Raw genomic sequence first — 16,495 nt, 5'->3', positions numbered from 1 at the left:
GTAATTGTGAATCGTTTATTTGTTGTCGGTTTTTTGTTAATGTTTAATGAATTTTAGCATACGCTTATGAAGTGGTGAAATTACTTATTTCCGGCAAACATTTTTAATGTTTAAAAGAGTTATCCCATAATTAAATGCTCACTATGAATTCAAAATGAGTGTATAATATTATATTGTGCATGTTGTATTTTTTTCTGTATTCAGACACTTTTTATTGTGCTTTAATGCTTTAACAAATTTTTACTGTGATTAAACTTTAAATCTCATTTTATAATGAGTTAATTATGTTATTAATTTTTAACTATACCATGATTTCTACCTACTTATCATAACTATTCTATCGAGTGTGTCGAAGAAGTAAACTTCTCTTTTACAAAAATAAAATCATCGTTATCTTGGATCAATCCACTGTTGTATCTCTCTAAGCCAAATCCGTTTCTCTCAATTCCGTGCGTTACATTTCCACGTACTTATATAGAAAATAACTATTTTGTTGATCCAACAGCCTTTATGTCTGTCTATTAGTCAATTAGGTGCGAAATTATTTTTACGTGAATTTCAACATTTTCATTTCAACAATATGTTATTATAATATTGAGGAATAAAATTGTTTGAAATCGGGTTTGAGATGATTAAATAAAGATTTTTCTACCATTCGTGAATTTTAGAAACTCGACTGAAATAATAAAAATTAATAGAGGCATTATATTGTCGGTCTTATTTTGATAAGATACTTATTAAAAAATATGATATTATTTTCACATTTTAATTTTTTTTTAAATATGCGCTACATTTGGGACGCAAAACACCGGTTGTTAACATCTGATGTAATTAAACAGTAAGTTATAATAAAATTATGTAAGCTTCGATAAATACATCATATTGATAGACCACTAAATGTATATAATGATCCTGACCAGGTGGATCGTGTCCGGAAACTTGTACGTATGTAGTTTGCCGTATCACACTTCACCGTGAAACGTTGTATCAGAAATATATGGCCGTATATTAAAAACCTTTCAACCTCTTTGGGTCGTATAGTACTGTCTTAAAAATCATGTCTATATAATACACGGTTCTTGACGGTTTACAGGAAGCCAGCAGCAAACCAATTTTGAAAATAGCCGATATACTGGATTATTTGTTAGCTAAGGTTATGTTAGGCTTTCATTCTTGAATTCATGAATTTTGCCAAAATCAGCTAGGAAAATTGAATCAATGTTCATGTTGAATAAAGTATAATTGGAGATCGTATATTATACGGCCATCTCTTTCCGATAAGAATGAGGCGAACTGTGCCTCGGTGAAATGTTTTACGTACAATTTACATGTAATCCAGGTGGATACCCAACAGACTTAGATGCAGACTAAGAAAAAAGATAAATTGGCTCTGTGGAGGAGGACTAGGGTATACTAGTTAGTCCTGGAAACTAAAGTAAAAAGATTGGTGAGGGAAAGTGGTCAGTTAAAAATACTTGTAAAGGAGGTCATATCTTGGTGTGAAATGTGGCACTAAGAAACACGATGATGCAATATCGGATTAATATAATAATATGTATCTAAGGTACCTACTTACTTAACTAATTTAAGAAATCCAAGTAGCCACTAAAAATAGACTTAGATATTTGCGTATAAATATAATCACCTACTAGATTACACAAAAGTTTAGGTCGACAATAAGCTTGTGGGAGTTTATTGCTATTAGTTCAATACTAAATTTAGCCCATAAATTATTGTGCTGCTGGCAATTTATGTGTCAGTTAGCAAAAAATAGTCACTTGTGGAAAATAATAGCACTATAATTTTAATATATTTTGCGCGGGAAATGGGCAATTGTAAAAACAGACGTGATTGTATCGTCAATTTTTCGCGCCAAATATGAAAGGTTTCCATTTTTCCGCTCACAATGGCGGTTTAATTGTGAGGGGTGGTGGAGCGCGGCAAAGCGGGAAATTAATTATTCACGTGTGCAAGTTTGAAAATCAAAATAACCCAACCGACATTTTTAAATTCACGTACTCAAGTAGTAAAACAATTGTAATTTCCTTCAATTGAGGTTTTAAAAGGATTATTTTTATTAAACTTAGAATTCTCAGCTTTTTGTTGCATGGGTATTAGGTATAAATATTATTGTATGGCCTTAGTAAGTCTCACATGTTCATTTTTAATAATATCAATCAACCAACATATTGAATGGATCCACTGCAGTCATCCAGTTGTTTCGTAAATTCGCGTTAACGTAAATATACCGCTTACCGGAGGCATCTGGCAGAAAAATAGAAAGCTTTCAATTTGATACATTTTTTGATAATTTACATTTTCAAGAATTTTAATTAATAATTGCATAAGTATCTGTCTAAAAATTAGAAAGAAGAATAAGGTAGAGTCAAAGAAAACCTTACAATTAAAAAATATAAATACTGTGAATTAGTTAAAGGTTCCTATGTCATTACATATTATTTTATGATCACGATTATTATAAAAATATAGTTTATTAAGTTTTCTCTAATAAATTGAAAAGATTTTTGGACTAATTTTTGTGTTTAATGTTTTTATATTGATTAAAAAAATCATTGATTCAAATAATAAAATAAAAATGTGTATAACTTGAAATCTTTTTTATTTATATCAAATCGAGCTTCAATATTGTAAGCGTACTGAAATTTCATCATAATAAAGTCATCAGAAATCAATCATCTACGACTCCTTTTTTCCTTGCTTCCAAACAGTTAAAATTATATTAACAGAAGTTTTATGATTTTAAGTCAGTCTCTCAACCCATCAAACCATTGCATTCGATGAAACATATCGAAATACACTTTTTTGGGGATTAATCTAATAGGTATATTCTAAATCATGTAGTTTCTACAACATCCGTATCAACTATCAATGCCGAATGAAACACGCGACCCAAAGCATCTACACCTAGAAAAAAATCTACTTATAACCTACACCTCGTAGCCCTTTGAACCTAATGTTTTTATTATTGGGTATTTTCATGTTCAATTTTTATTATAAAATTTTATTTTTAAAATCTTTGTCAAAGTTAGTCTAATCGGAGTTAGAGTGGTATTTTTTACGACTCCAAAACCCTAGCCAAGTATGAGGTGGAGTTTTATTAATTAGGTATATGCTATAATATTAACACTATTGAAATTTTAATTGATAAATTAATGTTTATTCTATAAGAAATGCTTTGGAATAGTAGAAAAGTTTCATCGATGACAATTTATTTGTACCCACTACCGATAGCATTCATGTTCTTATATTATTGAGCATAGCAATAAATTTAAAAGATCGTATGCAATAAAAATGTGACTTGTACCCTTTTGACTTATAAACTTGATATCTAGTTCCCGATTGTCAGGGGTGAAGCGTTGCTTCGGTGGCCAGTTTATTGTGTCGGTCGTGCGAAAACGTGTAAGTCGCATAAAAAAATTCAAAGGGAATATTTATCGTTTTTTTCTTCGTCTACCAGGCAATTAGACCGGTATTTGTTTCGCTTTGCGTTCTTGCCGAGAAATAAAATTAAATCCCTGCGTTTGGGGTTTTTATTACATTTTCGAAAACAATTGCCACGCGTGTTTGCTAAGACTAACACAATAATAATGCGTGCTATAACTCATCCGAAAAATAATACTGAACTGCATTTATATAACAACATTAATTTTATCGCAATGTTTTTTTTATACAAATAATTGTATAGTTTTTGTTAAAAATACTTTTCAAAATATTTTTAAAATATCGTTAGATTATATGAATACTTAAGATTCTAACTGCCAAAGATAATATTATGTACAAATTCTTTACACTGTTCGCGAAATGATCAGTCATCTGACAGCAAAGCTATTGTACAGTTGTAAAAACAAATATGTTATATTATTATTTGTACCTGAAAACCAGACTACATTATCTCCAAAAAAACTCTTTTGGAAAAATGCAACTTTTCATGCCCTAACTCTTAATACACCTTTATTGTTCGGAGAATTAGGAGATTATGACGTTATGAATAGATTTAAAGTGTGAATAGGGCTAAACAGATAAAATTTAGATAAAAAATCTGCACTAAACTTATTTACGCTAGAATTTGACTTAAAACTTTATGGCTCTAGGGTACAGATATGATTTTCTAAAATTTTGATTTGTCGTATACAAAATTGAAATATATTGTAGTTACTGTTATATCTCGGGACCTGTGGCTAGCTTGGGATGTTGGTGGGACCCGGGATTCACAAAAATCAAAAACTAAATTGGTATTTTTCTCGAATTTTATTTGTGTCACTCCGAGTCGTGAGAGTCGGATGTCACCCCTTTGGCTCGCGGCCATAGTCTGACCAGCAGTGTTGCCATCCTCCCCTTACATACTCCTTATTTTTAATTAAATACAATAATTCTTACGTGCTAAGTACAAGTTGAATATTTTGACAGTTAATCAAGGAATAATGGACGTACGTACGCCCATTGTTGACTAGGAGGTCAGGTGACATGGTTATACCTAATAATTAATTTTATCTATCGGGAGAGGCCCAATGATCATGGGTATGACATTACCTATCATTATCTTTATACTGGGGCAAATAACTATTGGAATGTTTTCTTTTTCGAGTGTAAGCATAGAGTTTTGAGTCATGGCTTAGTAAATATGTTATTATGGCGGTTAGATGCGTTGCGGAGTTACTTTGTGAATTGCAAATAAATTAGTGGTTTTTTCAGGTTCACTTTAAACATATGAATGTTTAAACTCCGCCCAGTATAAGCACACCGCGTTATCGTTGGTTATGTAATTGAGGTGAGGTAAGGTGAGGTCACAAAAGACTTATTTGTAATTATCCTACTGCTGTGACCACGTTTTTACTAGAATACTGTCAATGTGCCTCATAGTCCATTATGTTGTTAAAATTAAAAATAAAAATATACCTATATTTAGGAAGGTTTTCCATAACGCCTTTAGAATGAACAATATAAGACAGCTTACGAGTACATAATATTTTTAAAAATATTTAATTAATTTGATTTTTGGTAGGTAATGTACATTGATGCTTGCTACTTCCAATTCCAATTTCTTACGTAAATTTTTGTGGTTCATTATTCGAATATAAAAAAAAACATTTCGTCGAAGTAATTAGGTGCCTACTTACTGAGAGTTATTATTTTCTCGATATAAAAGGTTTCTCAACCTTTTCAAGATAAACGCAAAGAGTAAATGTAATCAATTCCCTGCTCTGAACAAATTTTCCTCTTCATAAATCATGAAAAATCGCTAGAGCGTGCGATACATTGGCAAAACATTTATAAATATATTTCATAAAACATTTCATCATTCATTCCGATTCGAATACGTCGGATATACATAAATTATCATATACGATCTATATTATTCCGGATTATTTTATTGATATATTTATATGTGCGCTTTTATTTCGTTTAACCCCGTAACTTAGAAATTTGAATAATCTGTTAAATAATAACATTATAAGTAGTTGGAACCCTATTGGAAGCTTAATACAATAAAATACTAACACTATATTATTATCTAACATTTATATATTCACATGTATCAGTAAATCATTTTACTTGTTAGTAAATAATGAATGTAAGCATTAAATAAATAGTGGGCAGGTAATAAATTATTGGTTCTAACTCTTAATAATTAATATTAATACTATTTTATTTCATTGGGAGTAAATTATGATCACAAAATCAGACAACTTTTCTAATAGCCAATAATTATTATCATTACTAATTTGAGATTTATTATAATAATTCGACTGTAGAACGAAAAAAGAACGTACTCCATATAAATCAAACTTTACAGGGGGCACAAAAACGTTTTTCTTGTGGTTTTCGGTCAAAGTTAAAATAAAAAATAGACATAACCTTTGAGTGTATGATAATTAATAATTTGGTTTTTATAATTCTAATCTGGTATTAATTATTGAGATAATTAATGAAAAACTAACAAATATGATGGTTGAGTAGTTTTTTCCACTTCACTTCTTTTTTTTTTTTTTTAATACTATTTAAATTTAGATAAGAAATCGGCGTTTGCAGCTTACATCTTTTTGACATAGTTCGTACTTAGTCATTTACAACGTTATTATCCAATAAAACCTATTTTGAAAAAAACTGAGGGTTACATCCTTTTTCCTTTCTACAGTTGAATTGATAATACATATTTTATTTAATTATATGATATTATAACAAAACAACTATTTTAACTACATATCTAAGACACATACCTACATATTTTACACATTTCTATCTAGCTTTTTCCATAATTTGACCGGTTTCATAATATTTACGGCCACTTTCAATTGGTATCTTAACAACACAATATTTATAAACAATTCTGTTGAATCACTCACTTATATAAGTCACACGTTAAAGTGTTTGTTTTTTCATTTTATATAATTTAAAATATTGTATAATATTGGTGCTTTACTCAAGTAGGCTCCAGACGAAGTTTCAAAACATGGTGAAACTCGTCGGTTATTAAGTCGACAATCGCTACTAGGGAAAATATAGTTAATTGCATACAAATCAATAAACGCAAGAATTAAATAGTTTGTCTTGTGACTAGAGAGAGAGTTACGTGAGTTTTCAGTATAACATTTATTGGTGACGATTTTGCAATTTTTTTGATATTTTTGAATTGTTAACCGTTGATTTTATTAATTTTGGTAATTGAGCGCATTGAAACATACAAGTTACAAGTACCACGAAGTACTAAATGCTATTGATATTAATAAAGCACATATAAATTACAGTAATTGAGTTATAATAATCAATATATTTCGTATTTAAAATGATACATATAAATTTATAAAATATTTAAATTAAACTAAAACTATGTTTAAATTATTTGTGTTTTTACAGCTGATTTGAGCGATAATAGTTTAAACAAAATACGAACTTTTTAAATGAAATAAAAAATATTTTTATTGAAGTTATACTTCTTTTGGCGCGTTTGGAAAAACAGATCAGAGTGTATTTTTGGCGTGTGACGAAGTTGCGCGCGCCGATGCAACACAATTTATTATTATGGTTATATTAATTTCGGTCTCGAGGGTATATGCCCATGCGCATAGTGTCATTTACTTATTCGTTCAATACAACCAAGTTAACAGCACGTGTTGTAAATATAACCAATATTTCTAACTGTTAATTTATATTCATAAAACTTTATTTATATTAGAGTGTATATTTATTTTTCATTGTAAAGATTGAGGTTTGATCAAGATTTGAGGCTATATTTATTTAAGTATTATTTATGAGTAAAATTATATATCAATAAATAAATAAATGCTGTGAATGTTGAGTTGGTAAATAATTCAAAAAATATATTAAAATTTGAATTTTTATTAATTCATCATGGGCACTTCTGAATTTATTGATTATAACCGCTGTATGGCAAATATGAGTTTTGGTCCAATACAATAATTTATTTACATGCTATATACTATAATTTTTATCATGTGCTATATGAAACACACATGAATCGCGTACATTTTCATCAACCTAATCCACTATAATATTAATATACTCAGGTAACGGCTTATTTTCTTTTGTTACGCCAAAGAAGTATAACTTGTAACGCGCATACATAATTTTATCATTAGTCTTTTCAGATTGACTGTCTTCCATACGATTTTCCGTCTTCTTTAGAAGTGTTTTGTTCAACATCTTTGGCTGGTATAATAGTATTGTCTAGACAGGATTTTATAATAGTCAAAGACAAAATGTTCACCTAGATTCATTTTTTCAATGTTCTCAAATAATTGTCTCAGTGTTTATAAAAAATCGGAATGCAATAATTTTGATTAACATTTTACGCATTCTCTTTTCTCTGTAATTTTTTGATTTATTGTTTAAGATTGACAAAATGAAATTGACTTTTATCCCTGTTTGTCAATTTCGCTTCCTCTTTATTTTATTATCGATTATCGTTCCGCTTTCCATAAAAGCGCCCAGAAGCGAAAAAATCATTTTTCCTTTAGGTCTTTTTGATTGTTTGTTTTTATGCCAAGTTCGGTTTTAATACCCGGCGCTACAATCTCTGCATAAGATCTTTTGTCCTCTCTTTCAAAGCGACAGTTTATTAACATAATTCTCCCCTATATAGTTCATTTCCTGTCGTAAAAATGGATACTGCAGTATTATTCGTTACGTCATTATTAACTACGTATAATAAGAACATCTTCTACATGAAAATGGAGCATTCATTAAATCGTAAACCTGAAACCTCAGAGAGATTACTTTTGCATGAAATACTCGTTCTACTTCTTCTAAATTAATCCGACAATTTATTATATTTCTATTTTCAGACGATACAATGCCGTCTTTTGCTTTTTAAGAAGTGTTATTTTCAAATTTAGTGCCTATTATATTTCACACGCATATACATGTTAATGATAAAACGTCAAACACAATAATATGTGTCTCAGTTTCCATAGTAAATGAATTACCAATGAAAGGTTATTTTTACATATTTTTAAATAGTGTGATAGAATATTATCATAAGCAATATAATTTATTAACTCATTAAAAAATAATCAAGAAATTATCATATTATATTTTTATATTTATACCTTGTAGTTATTACTCCTTATTCCGAAGGTTTTTGGTTTAATTCCCGGTGCCATCATAAAACATCTGGTTACATGTAAATTGTACTTGTAACTTTGTGTACTTGTAAACAGTTCACCGTGAACTATCTTACCGGAAGTCGATGTCCATATAGCATTGCGGACAGTAATTTTTCAATTTTATTGGGTTCAACAAAAAAATTTGTTGGAATCAAATATCTGACAATACCGTAGTCATTAATATCAGATATGACTTAATGCTTATGAGCATCTACTTGCTAACCTACTTTTGAATCATTCAGAGTTTTATATAAATATATACCGACGATATGATTGTATTTATAATTTATTTACCAACCTATTTTTCTGTCTTTTTCTTTTTCGGTGGTTTTTATTACATATTTTTAGTTGTTTTATTTAGACATTGATTTTATCTCAATACTATATGGCAATCAATTTTTTATAGAGCACCTTACTCTTAAATGTTTTATCAATTTAGGGTGTTTTTGTGATGAGTTTCATATGGTACTTTAATTAAGAATTGTAGCATGTTGTAGTGTTAAAAACATATAATGGAGCTACAACTCTCTATTGATTACATAAAACTATTCATCAATTATTTTAAACATCCTACAAAATTAGAACTGAACCTTCAGTAAATAGTTGTTATTTACTCATGTGTGTAAATTCTAGTCGATTTTTCTTTGATACCTACTCGTATAAACAATAATTTGTTGATTGGTGGTTAAGTTATCAATTATCATTGATGCAATAAAGTTATTTAACATGATTTGTGTATTGAATTTTTCACTAATATGAATATAACACAATTCTTGCTAATATTTGACTTAGGTACATTGACAATAATGTAATCATACATCACAAGCACTTTATTTGCTCATAACATATCTGGTAGCCTGACGTCTTTACATCCGATTTTACTTTGCAGTATGAGCACCACCCCTCGCCTTTCTTTCAATGTGTACAGGCATAATAAAATCCATCCCGGAGGTTGTAATAAATTATTTTACACCATAAATCATTCTCTTTAATGGGGCGTTTTGATTCAATTCCCTTCTCATTTATAACACCTGACTCATGAAAATTTTCGCAGACAACTGACGTTTCTCATGACCCTGTGTCCAGGTATTCTCTTTCACAAATTCAGTTTCTTGTTTAGTTAATGTCATGCTTTATTTACATCCTTTGTGATAATCCCACTTCCTAAACAAAATTACTTTGTAAAGATTTCTCTTAGCAAAATTACCGTTCAATCAAGTACCAAAATAACTAGCAACACAACCCTCTCTCTCGACATTATTTGATACACAAAATATTATTACACAAAGTATTTTTCCCTTGTCATATTTTTTTAAATTAGATTATGTGATAAAAATAATGCACGTTTTACAAACGATTGAAAATATATTATAAATACTTAAATGCATACATGGATTATTTTTCTTTACTTTCCAAGAATAAAAAAATACCAATGACTAATCATATGCATTATTTTAAATTAATAAAAATATATAAATATACCAATATTAAAAGTGTTAAAACCTTTTTTCTATATTTAATGAATTAGTTGACCATTTTCAAAGATTTTTTGGTATGTAGAGAAATTTAGATTATAATAATACGCTATTTTGAACGTATTATTTATAATATAATAAATTTTATAACATGTAATTAAATATTCTGAATTTAAAAGGTTTGGTTCACTTATTCGCCTTTTATATCTGGGAGTTAATTTTACTTATTGGACTAAACTAACATTGAAAAACAATATTATGTAGTAGTCCTACAGCTTCAGTAGGTCTATTCTGAACACAAGGTTAATCATAACACAACATCAACGGCTAAAGTGATAAATATTATCACTTTATCATAGTATGTATCTATTGAGGCGGTTAATTTTTATAATAAGTTAACCGTATAAACTGTCAAAACTGTCTATTTTGCTCTAAAAGTTAACCCAGCCAAGAGATGGGCAGTTAAAACATAGCACTTTTTAATAGTTTATAAGGTTAAATTAAAATTAACCGCCTAAATAGATAAATATGATAAACTACCGTCGATACCCGTCTTGTGTATTGAATAGCTTCGCAGAGATATTATGTAACTATGTTTATTATAAACTCAATGTACTTACGTATTAATAATTAATTATTTTGAATATGGACTCGATTTTTTAGATCTCAGTTTAAATTGTGTTCCGGATACCGCCAAAAAGTGCGACACTTCGTATCCTTGTGGCATAGTCTCAAGTAGGGATTCCAATCCCGGGATCCCGAGCTATTTTCGATACCTTTGAATCCCGGGATTGTTAAACATAATCCCAGGATTTTGGGATTGATTTTTTATCAATTTTTATGGAAAATAAAATAAAAACTAAAATATAACAGAAAAAATACTTTTAATAACAAATAACTAAATTAGAAATAAACTGAATTTGAATGAAGTTTGATTTATACCCATATGTAAGTTGCTGATTCGTTTTATTTTTTCACATAAATCAATAAAAATGAGAAAGATTGGAAAAAAACATTTCTTCGCACTTTTAACATAGTAATTCCACCATGATCTCATAAGTTTTACGGCAGTTTCATATTTGGCTGATTAATTAGATTTATGAAGCGGAAAGGCCATACACCACGATTTGCTTTACTATTTTAAATCTACCAAACCCATCAATTAAGTCTTTACTACCAGAAACAGCAATCTCATATTAAATTCACATTATTATTTATATTACAATATTATTTACTCCATTAAACGTATGTTTTTTCAAGATTGAACAATTAGCAATAATAATTACAAGATAAAAAGAACTTTTTATATACAACGATTTTAATTTTTCTGTTGAATTATTATACTAAATATGCTCAAACTTGTACTTGATATGAATCAAATAAAAAAACAAACAAACAAACAAACAAATATAAAATACTGAAATGTCATTTTGACATTTCATTTTGATTTCCATAGTAAGGCACGTATATATTAATAATTTAGTTGCTAGGACCACCGCCTTAGTAACCAATAATATTCTTTAACTTTTTACGGATTTTTATAATATAAATAAAATATAATAACTTAATTTTTTTTTATAATATAAATAATAATAATAACTTTCTATACAAAACAGAATTAATTGAAAATGAATTCGATTCTGCTTAAAGATGGCTAAAAGTATTAAAAGAATGCATTAGCATCGTGTTCTGGTATATTCTAAAAGTTTTAAATGTCTAGCTAACCGGGAAGTTAGTTAAAAATCGATTGCAAGATTTGTACCGGACAAACAATCACCGGACAAATAAGAATACGAGTTAATGAAAACGTTGTATAAAAATGTCTTAAATAGTATAAATTATACTAGATTTATTTTTGACCGAGTTTATTAATGTTATCTGTAAATATTAAAAAAAATGTATTAACTATGAAAAAATGCCAATCCCGGGACCAGTTCCGGGATCCGGGATTATCAAATTGTAATCCCGAAATCCCGGGATCAGAATTTTGGCTCGGGATTGGATTCCCTAGTCTCAAGGGTTCCGTCACCATGGCCGGCCCTCCCTCACCCTGCAGCGGTGCTATAAAAACGATATATGCGCTGCAGGTCTGGAATGGCGGGAGGCACAAGAGTTGGCGATGGATTGAGGAAATTGGCGAGAACTTGTGCTTGCCCTATGTCCTAATGATAGGTCGTGACAGGGTGAAAAAAGAAAGAATATAGTATAAACAGCACAATCACTGCTGACCTGCTAATTAATATTTAATTACCACATTTAAATATCATGTTAATTATATCTAATTGTCAGGTAATGCAAACGCGCCAGTCGCGTTGGTAGCACTAAACGAATTATTAATAACATAACCCACAAATAAAAATATATAAAAATGAAAAATCGTAATCTACCGTTTTAAGCATTCAGATTTTTTTTATTAATCTGCCATAAAAATACCTTATTGATTTCTAAACTCTTTGCTTATTTTGAAAAGAATACGTACCCATTTAATATAAAGCAACAAATGGGTACTTTAGGTCGATTTTTTAAAAAATCAAAACAACGTTTCCTTAAAAAAACTTCTTCCCACATAAACAAGGCGAGCAAATTCAATGCTTGCCAAACACATTCAGAAACGGATCAGAAAACTCTTGTTTCGTAAGGCCTCAAAGAGAAGCATATTCCTAAAAGGCTGTTCAGGATTATCCTGACGGCCACGGGCCCTGGTTTGAAAGGCCTGCTCGCTGCGAAAGTGATTGATCCCCTCCTGCTGATGGAAAGTAGTGAAGTATTCATCCCAACACGAAAATCGATAATTTCCAGCAATGTCTCAAGACTCATTTCTATTGAACATTTTTTATCGTTGGTCGTTTTATATCGGCAGGCCTCTATCAGTTTTTCTTTGTAAATAAATCCGATCAGCTTAGGCTAAAACAATAAAATCATTTTTTTTAACACGCAAAATTTAGTTTTTAATTGCCTATCTAAAAAAAATATTGAAGAAGTTACCATTTTTGTATTCTACATTATCGTCATAGTTCTGATGTATTTTATTTATATAAAAGGAGGTTTTTACCAACTTTCAGTAATCTAATGTATATATAATATATTTATATTTATATCATCAGCTGAAATCGTCCCTCGGAGGTGGATGACACCGGTACATTTATTTAATATTAAAAAGTGGATGCAGTACCTACAAAAAATGTGTTTTATTAAAACTATTAATATATAAGAGAAAGGCAATATCTTTTATCTCTCGTGAAATCCTCCCGTCTCTATTCTTTGAATTATCACAAAGTTTCGTAAAATTTTTACATCGGTAATAAATTTGTTGATATTTTTTTACCAAAAAAAGTTAATAATTATTTTACAATTATAACTAATTAATACAAAATTTTATTTCAATTAAAAAACGATTATAAGATTTGTGTTCGTTTATCAGCCTTTTCATAAGAGTACATAATATTCTATTGTTATTGTAGCATTAAAATTATTGTAGCATATTAGTATATTCTTTATAATGTCGCACAGAGAGTTTTGAATAATTTATATGTTATTTATAAAAAGATTGTTTTTAAAAGATAAAAATGTTTATTACTTGAAATTTGAAACCTTTCTTACTTATATCAAAGCTAGTTATAGAAGCTCGGTATAGTAACCAATCATGTTTATTAATTAAAATACTAATTTAAAGTGTACATAATCAGACAAAAATATTGAATCGTTGTCTATCACTAGACGCCACTAATAGAACTAAACTTCTCTTTAACGTAATTTATTATATAAGGTTGAAATCCTTTTTTTTAATTCTAAAGTTTCACCGTTATTATCACTTAGAAGCTAATTCTTTTACCGGTGATATAATCTTTTTTAAATATTGATTTACGTAAAAACATTATTATTTATAGCTGCACATAACAACCAATACAACTACATTATTAATAGCGGTCTCAAAAAAAAACCTTTGCTAATTTTCTTATGAAATTAATAACAAAGAAGTAAGTGAGTCATGTTTGCAACATTATTTATCTTTTTTGTTCCCGGAGTGCTTAATAGACTCCCAAAATTCATCGTCAGTAATTTGCGGTATGGGGGATGATTGCACGATTTTTACTCCTCACTTTGTAATTCCATTAATTACTAGGGTTATATATATTAAGCCTTTCAATTAGTACTCTTGTAAAATGCATTGTATTCGTTCCAAGATTTTGTTCTTTGTTCGATTTTTGTATTTAAAACGCACTTTAGTACACTATACTCTATTTTGGCTGTTGTGTCGCTACCAATATTGCCATCTTTTTCTATGCTATCTACTTATTAGTAGATACAAACGCGTAAAACTTATATTTCTGAAAAGCATAGATATATAATACAGGAACATTTTTCGTCTTGACTGCTTAAAATTATAGCTTTTTACGTTTTATAATATCAGTTTATAAAAAGTTTTGTCACAATATGTTTAAAGATTTTTGAATGTACAAAGTTTTAATTTTACATTAAATACAAATTTTATTGTATGGCTAAAGTCGTATGTAAAATATTATTTAATACAATATAATCATTCAGAAAACTTTCAATTAAAGCTTTTTTTTAATTGCTGGTATAAATCAATTTTAAAATAGTTTATTTAATATTTTATTTACCAAAAAAGCATCGTTTTGATTTACACCATAAGATAGATTCGATGATTTTCTCCATACATGTTATTATTGAAGTACAATATGTTTATCTGAACAGGTATAAATTTGTTTATTAATAATTTCAATTCATAATTTAAACCTGAAATTATTATACGTAATGTTTCTTCGTGAGTTTAAATATTAACATTTAAAAACAGAATAGTAGAAGAAACAAAGGTTTTTAAATTTGAACTATACGATAGTTTTATTGAAGTGGAATTAGGTATTGTTAGTTTTATATTGCGCGTCATATTTTATTAACACACAAACTTCTTTACTAACACACAATAACGATATTGATTTTTCACACTCTTTAAAATCATTATCTGATTTTTAATAAAACTTGAATCATTAATTCGTTGGTATAAGCTTAATTGTATTTTATTCAGTGTATAATGAAAGATTACAATTTTAATATACACATATTATGTATTTAAAACCATGGGTTAAAATTTATATAACAATTTCAAAGTATAATTTAACTGCCACATCGTACAGTTCTTTACTCAACTTTATTAAACTTAAGAATGTTACGTTTATATTTATGATAATAATTTTTCTGTCTTGCAATAAAAATAAATATAAGTAGGCTCCTACGTAATTTAATGTACAAGTTTCATTTCAAAAGAAGATTATATTATTATGTTTGCTTTACCACAATCGGTTGAATCTCTTTTAAACTGAACGAGATCAATGGTTTTATTTCTCTATATTTATCTTTATGCTGGCTTATTTATTTTTTTGTTTTTAAAAACTTTAATATGATCCATATAAAAAATAAAAACGTGTCTAACTTTAAATCCCTTTAAAACTATTATAATATTTAAATCATCAAAATCTATGAAGTAACACAGATTAATTAGGATGAATACGTACATTTTATAATAATTTTTAATTTGACAGTTATTTTAAACTCGTATTGTTTATTTTAAACATATTAAAATGTAAATTATCAATTACCTGTCATTCATACGATTTTAAATGTATTGAGTATATTCATAGATATCAACAAATAAATAGCTATTCAAATATTAAATAGCTAATTTATCTATAATCTTAATGATTTAAAAATAAATAAAACTGTAACATCAAGACGATAAATCATAATAAATAGAATTTATATTAAGTCTTTCTATGAGCTAAGCCACTTCACATTCTTGATTGAAAATGTAATTCTACAAAAGTATTGCGTTATTCTCGGTTTATGGGGAAAGCCTGTCCGCGCAAAAGACCACGGTGTTTACGTTGCTGGTTTGCCCCATTAATAATTCAAAATTTAAACCGAACCGAACCCTTCGGAGTTGTACATACACGTGTATGAACCTAATACGTTACAGGTAAATCCGATTACACGTGGAGTGGTTTACAAAGTTGGTGGCGCTGCAGCGACACGTAGGCATACAGCCATAGTAGTACAGAGCTTTTATTCACTCGAATTTGACTTTAAAATTTAAGATCTAAAAGGATATGCATATTATTTTCAACAACGTAATCTCACGTTTGAATTAAGAATTTCCTTGTCCAGCGTTTGAACGTTTTTGAATTATAAATACAGTCATGCTTTTCATTGCACGAACTTCTCAAGTTTATTTCAGATAATAATAAAATAAATTGAATATTGCATGTTATATAATATCCAATGCATTTTTTTTAAATATATTTTGGATACTTTAATAAATATTTTACAGTATTACAGTAATGTAGATTGCACATTTTA

The sequence above is a fragment of the Rhyacophila brunnea genome, unplaced genomic scaffold (assembly GCF_057557595.1).
Source record: "Rhyacophila brunnea isolate RB1 unplaced genomic scaffold, BYU_Rbru_1.0 scaffold_3, whole genome shotgun sequence".
In the NCBI taxonomy this organism is placed as follows: domain Eukaryota; kingdom Metazoa; phylum Arthropoda; class Insecta; order Trichoptera; family Rhyacophilidae; genus Rhyacophila; species Rhyacophila brunnea.
This window is presented reverse-complemented; position numbering follows the sequence as displayed.